Below are 9,081 nucleotides of genomic sequence, written 5' to 3'. Positions count from 1 at the left end.
CTTTACGATCGAGATTTTGGATCGGCTTCTCGAAGTAACTTAGTGTCTGGTCAAGTTCTGCCTCGTCTGGCTGAATAACATGTGAGGCATCTGGAATATACTTCCGCAATAATGATACATGAGAGACATCATGTATTCCAGATAAAGAAGGCGGTAGGGAGAGTCGATATGCAACGATCTCCTATCTTCTCGAGAATCTCATACGGCCCAATATAGCGTGGCCCAAATCTGACAACTCCTCTGAAAGGTGAAATCTTCAGGACTACTCGGTCTCCTGCTTCAAATACCAACGGTTTACGTCGAACATTGGCATATTTGGCCTTTCTGTCTTGAGCTGCCTTCATCTTCCTCTGAATCAGCTTCACTTTTTCTGTCATATCTCTGGTCATATCAGGTCCAATGTCAGGTACCTCAGAGATATCATCCCAATACATAGGGGATCTGCATTTTTTTTGCCGTACAACGCTTCTAACGTTGTCATCTCTATACTCGTCTGATAGCTGTTGTTGTACAAAAACTCACAAAGTGGCAAAGAATCTTGCCAACTAGCGCTAAAATCAAGCACTACAGTTCTAAGCATATCCTCTAGTGTCTGGATAGTTCGCTCTGACTGTCCATCGATCTGTGGATGATATGCACTACTCAGATGTAACTTCGTACCTAGAGCCTGCTGTAACTCTGCCAAAAGTGCAAAGTAAACCGAGGATCACGGTCTGATACAATCTACTTCGGCACTCCATGCAATCTGACCACCTCTCTGACATAGATCTCTGTCATCTGGTCATGTCTATACGTTATCTTGTACAAAATAAAACATACTGATTTGGTCAATCTGTCAATAACAACTCAAATCTCATCACAACCTCGAGAGGATCTCAGTAGCTTCGTTACAAAATCCATGGAAATGTGATCTCATTCCATTCAGGAATAGATAAGCTCTGTAACAGTCCTCCCGATTTCTTTCTTTCGGCTTTCACCTGCTGGCAATTCAGACATTTCGATACAAACTCTGCAATATCTGATTTCATTTGTTTTTCTCAAACTGTCTTTTTCAAATTATTATAAATATTTCTGCCATCAGGGTGAATACTGAATCGACTGCTATGCGTTTCTGACAATATTTGTCATTTCAAATCTGAAATATCTGGCACAACAAGACGATTACTCACATATAACACGCTGTCACAAACCTGATACTCATATCAACGCCTTACTCTGACGATCGCAATCGTATTCTGAACATTCTAATCATCTTTCTGAGCCGCTTTAATTCTCAAAATCAGCTCTATTTCGGCCTGCACAATATAAAGTCTCCATGGTCTACTATCTGTTTCAAACATGGATTCAGAACAACATCAATATTTAATCAGATTCAAAACATCAATCATCGATACTGATCTGCTAAACTCATAAAACTGCGAATTTCTGACACAAATGTCTATCTTGGCTAACTTATCACGTCTTCAACGTTGTTCAGATCAACCGCTATACCATCTTTGGATATACTGTGCCAAAAACAATACAATCTGTCTCAGCCAAAACTCAAATTTTGCATGCAATTTCTCTGCTCTCAAAATACTCAACACAATTCTCAATTGCTCAGCATAATCAGTCATATTCTTCTAATATATCAAAATATCATCAATAAATATATTCACAAAATCATCACAGTACTTCTGAAATACACGGTCCATTAAGCCCTTAAACATAACTGAAGTACCCTAAGGAAAAACACTTGGTCTAATGTAATTCTTGGTCAATAAATATTCAAGCCGCTCTTTCAAGTCTTTCAATTCAATCAGTACCATCTTATTCAGTATTTTAAAGTTAGGAACTGTACCTAATACGCTTTCAATGCTGAAATCTATTTCTCTGACTGGAAGCAATTCTGAAATCTAATCTGAGAAAACATCAGTAAATTCATATAACACTGGCAAATCAGTCAATGATATGCTCGATTTCAGTATGTCTACTGAATACATAAGAAATCCCTCTGTTCCTTTATGTAATAATCGAGACATAAATATCGCAGATATCAAAGTAATTCTAGATCTAGAATCCTTACCGTAGAATTTTCCACTCTTCAGCCATATCAGGTCTGAATCTCACAATCTCATGGGAAACAATCAACGGTAGCTCTATACTTGGTCAACATATCAATACTAATAATACAGTCAAACTCAGACAACCCAAGTACAATACAATCTAACTCACTCTCATGCCCGTCATACTGTAGCATACAATATCTAACAGACGTCACTGATACAAAACCTCTCCCCAACGGTGAAGAGATAAATACTGCAGCAGATAATGACTCAATAGACAAAGCATATATCAGCGCAATTCGTTCAAAGATAATTGTATGGAATGCATTAATATCAATCAATACATATGCATAATAACCATACAGGAAACAATTACCTGCCACAATATTATCAGATGCGTTCTGGGCCTGTTTCTCGGTCAATGTAACAGTCTGGCCTACTGTCTAGGAGGTTGGCTAACTGTCTGGCTTCCTCCTGACCTTGGATATGACTGAGGAGTCGTCGGTGGTGGCTAAAAGGAGTGTACAGTAGATGATTGTCTATCAGGCTATGCCACTGATTCAGATGATTGTGTTCTCTGGGTTCGTTGGGAACCTCGCTGTGGACAGACTTTACCAAAGTGTCCTGGCTGTCGACAGACGTGGCAACTACCAAACACACCTCGGAATTACTCTGTGGGATGTCTTCCTCCACCAGTCCTGCAATACACCTCATTATAGCTCTGGCTAGAACCACTGGAGCTAGATGAACTACTCCCTAACTTCTTAAACTGTTTCCTTCGAGCTTTCAGAAAATCTTTCTTTCCACCACTACTACTGCCGCTATCAAATCTAGACAGTGATTGCAAGAATTGAGCTGGAGCTTGTTGTTGTTTCTGTGGTTGAGCAACATACAACATGCCTCGCTGTTGGATCAAACTTGCATCAGCTCCCTTTACTTTATTCAAGGCTTCAGCAAAATTATGGGGTCGCTCCACATTTACCAATGCCAATATCTCAGGATTCAATCCAATGATGAACTGATCAGTTACAGCTTCATCATTCCCAGCCACGTGACGAGAAAAACGTAGCAAGGTAGAGAACTTTTCTACATATTCTTCAATATTCAGCTGGCCATGTTTCAAGTTGGCAAACTATATACTCTTGTCCTTTCGGTACGATACTGGGAAAAAACTTTGCTAGAATTCAGATTTGAAGATTTTCCACGTAATCACCGTACCACGTTGTTCTAAGGCTTCCTTTGTTGCAAGCCACCAACTCTTTGCGACCTCGTGTAACTGGTGCCCAATCAGTTTAACTCTACGTTCATCCGGGTAATCAAGTGAATCAAACAAAATTTATATATCATATAGCCAACTCTCACAATCATCAAACGTCTCAGTACCCTTCAGAATCGGCGGTTGAAATGACTGAAACATCTTCAACATTGTTTCCATTGGAGTTTCTAACACATCCATCTGATTAGTCGAGGTACTACCTTGTTCTGGGCTTTTTTGAGGAGATAAATATGATTATCAAAAGGATTAGTAATCCAATACAACAATTCTGTTCCACTCCTCCTCCGATCATCTTACTGCTGATCAAGAATCGATTCTGATTCATTCTCCATAATACACTTTGCCAATTTAAATCAAATAATCAGGTAATATGAATTATGAAGCAGCAGAACATGCTAGCACAAGAAAAGCAGGAAAGACAACTCAATATACCCCGCTCACTAGCTTCTATCTCAGTCTAAGGAACCTACAGTTTTGGAACCTACTGCTCTGATACCACCTGCTGTTGGGACCCAGACACTAATTCATTTCTTAATCGTTCTTGAGAATAATTACAATCAATTAGGATAAACAGGGTCTAAATTTTTTTTTAAAAAAAATACAAGAGTACACAACATATGAAATAAATCTTATTTCATTTACAAGATCAATATCCAAATCTAAGTACAAGTCCTGTACAAAAGTAAATCATAACAACTATTGTTCATTCACTACATGACAAGTGATGAAACAGATATACTTCTAAGTCTGGATCTCCACGCTAACTTTCATCTCTCATCCTCTTCTTGACACTGATCCTGTCCCACCTGTTGTCATGCACACATACAAAAAAGACAACAGCCGATAACTCCGGTGAGAATAACACTCCCAGTATAAACAATGTATACATGCAATCATAAAAATAGATATAAAAGCATGAAGCAAATATAAATAACATGTATCAAATTTGAAAGACATGAATCGATGTAAAACTGTAAATCAACTCTGACTCATAATCTCTGACTCGACTCTTTCCTAATATAGGGTTCCCAAATCTGAATAAGAGCGTAACAATCTCCCACCTACTCTCCCTATCGTGATGGCGGTACGTTCTTATTTACGGACTTTGGTCATGTCCATATCGAATCTCTGCAATAGAAGTCACTCCACTCCTATACAACATCGATATGACCAAACGTCCGGTGTCTTGGCACTTCTACCAAAGACTTGGGATTTCCCCCAAAGACTAGGCATGTCCGCCTAAAAACTAGGCACATCAACTCAAAGACTAGGCACATCCGCCCATGACTCTGTACATAACATATGCTTAACTATAAATCAATTGAATAAGCATATCAATATCAGACATTGCAACATATCGAGGCAATGACAATTAAGTATGTGATTTTTGGAAAACTCAAATTAAATCAAACTCGAGTTGTGCAATCTCGGATCAACATTGATTTATACCTTTATGTCGTAGCACAAACACTTGACAACTCTAATCTTTCTTCTACGGATTCTGATTCCAGTCTGGAATAATAATTCAAGAAGCATAATATCACAATACCACTCGAAGTAACTCTGGTAGAATCAATCTCAATCTAGTATCTGTCGATGGCATAACAATACAATCTCAAAATACCGGCAATACAATATCAGTATATACCCATCAACAACTCATAACAAATCAACAAACTCAATCTGATATCAAATCTGTATAATCCCAATAAAATTCAATTCTGAAAATCATAACAATTTCATACGGTATCTGTTCTTCTATCTGGTTTCGATTATACGATGTCTAATAACTCAAGAACACCATATATTAGTCATATCAAGATTTCTTCCATATCATAATTTCAAAACATATCAGAACATAAGAAAACTTACGTTCAGTTGAAGCTCTCGTCAATAGAAACACGGTACTGAAGTTGGATTGAAATTCTAACGGTTGGATCTTGCAAAATCAGAATTCTATTAGGAGCAAAGGCGTAAGGATTTCTCGTAGCTTCCCTGGAGCTCTTCTCGTTTCTTTGTTGGGAGGAAATGAAGGATTAGTACATATATATACATCAACTTGCATGCTGAAGAAACGTGGATTATTCTTCTTTCATTTCAGTCGGCGCTCGGGCGGTTAAAATCTACCGCTCGGCGCGGGACCTTCTGTCCAACATTATTCTTATTGAACTCTGGCGCTCGGGCGATCATTTTCTACCGCCCGGGCGCCAGACGTTCTGTCCAAAAAATTAAACTTATGATGCACTAGCACTCGGGCGGTCATTTTCTACCGCTCGGGCGCCAGATGTTCTGTACAAAATTTGTGTTTATAATGCACCGACGCCCGGCTTCTCTTCTAACGTCCTAATTTAGCCCCTAAAATCTCAATTCTATCAATTAATCAATATCTGATTACAGTGATAAAATCTCGAGCATTACAGCACCTATCATTCGAGGAGAGACCGACTCAGATTTTGGCCAGGCAAGAGAAGAGGCTCCGGAACAAGGTGATCTAGATGGTCAAGTGGCTGAATCATTCTGGGGAGGAGGCTACCTGGGAGACTGAGACCGAGATGAGCAGTCGCTACCCAGAGTTATTTGGTACGTTCTAAATTTCAAGGACGAAATTTTGTTTAAGGGGGGAAAGTTGTAAGGTACTCCAGGAAGTTAATTCACGTAACTTGAATGCATGCAATTTCGGATTTTTATTTAAATTATGTGTTTAATTATTTTTATGTAATTTATGCATAATTATTGCATGGTAAGATTTAATTCATGAAATTTTAAAAAGTTCATGCATTAGGTTTTCTAGATACATTTCGCGCTCGAACGAGGAACGGAGACCAGAGAAATTTCAGGAAAATTATTTTTATTACACGATTAATTTTTATTAATTATTTTAAGATGTTTTTAAGTGTATTTTTTTTTCAAAAATGGGATTTATTGGGTATTTTTACCCCACAAGTTTTTATTTTTAATGGTACGTAATTTTTATCAAATCGGAGGACTTTTTGAGAGTTCGGCTAATATTTCAAAAACTTCCAACACTAAATATTTTTCGGGAGTGTGTTTGGATTTAATGGGCTTACTTTTAAGCCTATTGGGCTTAAAACTCTTTTAAAACTTTTAAATATCAATTTGTGGCCCATTAAGTAATTGTTACCTATTTAATTTAATCACCTAAACACTCATTTAACCTAAACCTAGAACTCCCCACAGCCGATATTCCCTTATTTCAGAACCTCCCCCTTCAGTTTCAACACCCCCAGAAACTGAAAGCATCGGCCACTCCCATTCCTTGCATAAGAAAATTCTCCAGCGCTCTCCTGACGTCCGTTTTTCATCGTTCTTGCATAGGAATCATCAAAGGCACGCTTTGTTACATCTTTTCTCCATCATTCACGTGATATATGTCTGATATGTATTATGCATGAAATGTTCCGATCCGGCCATGAACATGGCAAGGTTTTCGTTTTCTTTTTGTTTCTTGTATTTTTCGGTTGCGAATCACTCGTTTTTTAACTGAGGTGTAAGGGGCTGCGGCTTAGGGCTATTTAGTGACTGATAGTGGTATCATGATGGATTCTTGGGGTGGAAACTATTCGGAGTTGCTGTAGGAGGAGAGATCGAGAGGGGTGTCTTGGTTTTGCTCGGTTGGGGCTGTGTACGGGTTTGGGGTGGAACGAGTGGTGCGAGGGCTGGACCAAGGCTTGGATCAGACCTTGATGGATCTGAGTCACAGCTCTGGAAGGTCCAACCGCTGCCGGGACCACCGAAGAGCCGGCTGCACGCCTTGAAGAGTGGGCTCCGGTGGTGTGTGTTTGTGGTTCTAGCGATCGTGCTTATGGTATAGGCCGTATGGGGCTAGGGCCGTGAGTCCAAGAAGTCCCGAGGGGTATTATGGTGGTCAGTTAGGGATGGGTTAGAATCTGGTCCCTTCGGTGTGGAGCTAGGGTCGAATCTTCGAGGTTTGGCGAGTTAGGGTTTTCGAGGGGTGGTAGTCATTTATTTTACCAGAAATTTTCAGGGCTAATTCGAGGGGCGTTTGGTCTGGTCTTGATGGTTGTAGGGCTGTTAAGTTGTATATAAGGTGTGGTAAAAACTTGGGAAAGAATTTGGTTGATTTTCGAGTCGATTTGGGTTAAAACCAGGAACCCGGTCCACGTTTTAAAACGAATCGTTTAAGTTGCATAACGGCCTCAAGTTTACGTATAGGAATGCTTTTAAAAATGTTTTGGGACATTCTATGGAGTTTGGTAAGCTTCGGGTCAATTTTAGAGGTCCAGGGGTAAAACGTTAATTTTTGGGTTTCCAGGGGCAAAATTGTCATTTTGCACTCAGGGTGAGATTTTGGTCATGGCTGCCCTGGGCACAAATTTATGATATTTTAAATGTTTATGCATCATGTTCATGATTTTTATGGAATTACGATAAATACGTTGAGTGCTCGGTTTGAAGGAAAAGTTACGTAAATTGCATGTTTTTATTAAGTGATGAATATGATGATATTTTTTAAGGATGGAAATTGGTTGTGATTGATGATGTATATGTATACGATGACATCAGTTATGATGAGCTGAGGCCAAGGCTCAGTGGAAGGGTAATGCTGCCGCTGATGTCCCCACCGCCGGATACCACGGTTTTATAGATGGATCCATCAAATAGAGTTGATACGATATAGCTTATACGAAAGTCACAACTAATGAACTGAATTCAATTAAAAAGAAAATGTATACCTATATGATGACACGAGATGACATGATTTGACAGGACATGTTTTTACACGACACGTTTACATTATGCTTTTATGTTCATGAAAGATGTGTTGAGTATGATATTTTTCACTGCTGTGTGGCATGTATATGTACTTTTTATTCCTGGTACAGGTTTGTTGAGTCTTTAGACTCACTAGGCATGTGTGATGCTGGTGAGCTTGATGGTGAGGAGACTGGAGGCGCTGAATTCTGAACAGGCAGCTCTGGTGCGGTGACATGACCCGAGGAGCGCATGTTTTTCTGCATTGGATTTATAAGTTTTTGGGAGGAGTTAACCATTTTTATACGTTGATGATATTACGTTTTTACTCGTACATGTTTACGTTTGACCTTGGATGATGTTGGTTATTTTAAACTACGCTATTTTTATTGACAGTTAAAATACGATTATTTTAAATGTTATTTGGGAAATGCGAGCTTTTATAAAAAATATATATTTCCGCACTTTTAAAATAAGTAGACATCACAGTTGGTATCAGAGCAAGGGTCCTGTATAGTGTTGTGTCACCGCCAGCTTCTGCCGCTCGGTCTTCAAGCCTCGAGTCTGTAAGCTTTTATGTTTTAAATGATTTATTGCTATCACCTGCATGTTTACGTTATTTACGCTTTACGATGGCTTACTGTACTTGTTTAACTGCTTTTACTATTTAAAGTTTATTATTTTAAAAACTAGATTAATTGCATAATGGGTTACATTTATAAATTGGACTGTATTCAGAGATCATGCCTCCCAGACGCGGCCCCATCGTTGACAGACAGGATGATATTCCACGAGGTGGCAGAGGCCCGCCGTCGCCGCCAGGGACCCATCCACCCGAGTTCTGGAGGGTATGGCTAGGCTACTGGAGCAGGTACAATAGGCTTCTAGGCCTGAGACAGATGTTTTTGAGCAGTTCCGTAGGCTCAACCCGAAGGAGTTCGAGGGTACCACCGATCCATTCGTTGTAGAAGGATGGATTAGGTCTCTGGAGTTAAATTTTGAGTATTTGCAGATGAGGGATGGTGA

This window comes from Primulina eburnea, chromosome 1, assembly GCF_022965805.1.
Source record: "Primulina eburnea isolate SZY01 chromosome 1, ASM2296580v1, whole genome shotgun sequence".
Taxonomy (NCBI): Eukaryota; Viridiplantae; Streptophyta; class Magnoliopsida; order Lamiales; family Gesneriaceae; genus Primulina; species Primulina eburnea.
The sequence above is the reverse complement of the archived record's forward strand: the minus strand, read 5'-3'. Positions refer to the sequence as shown.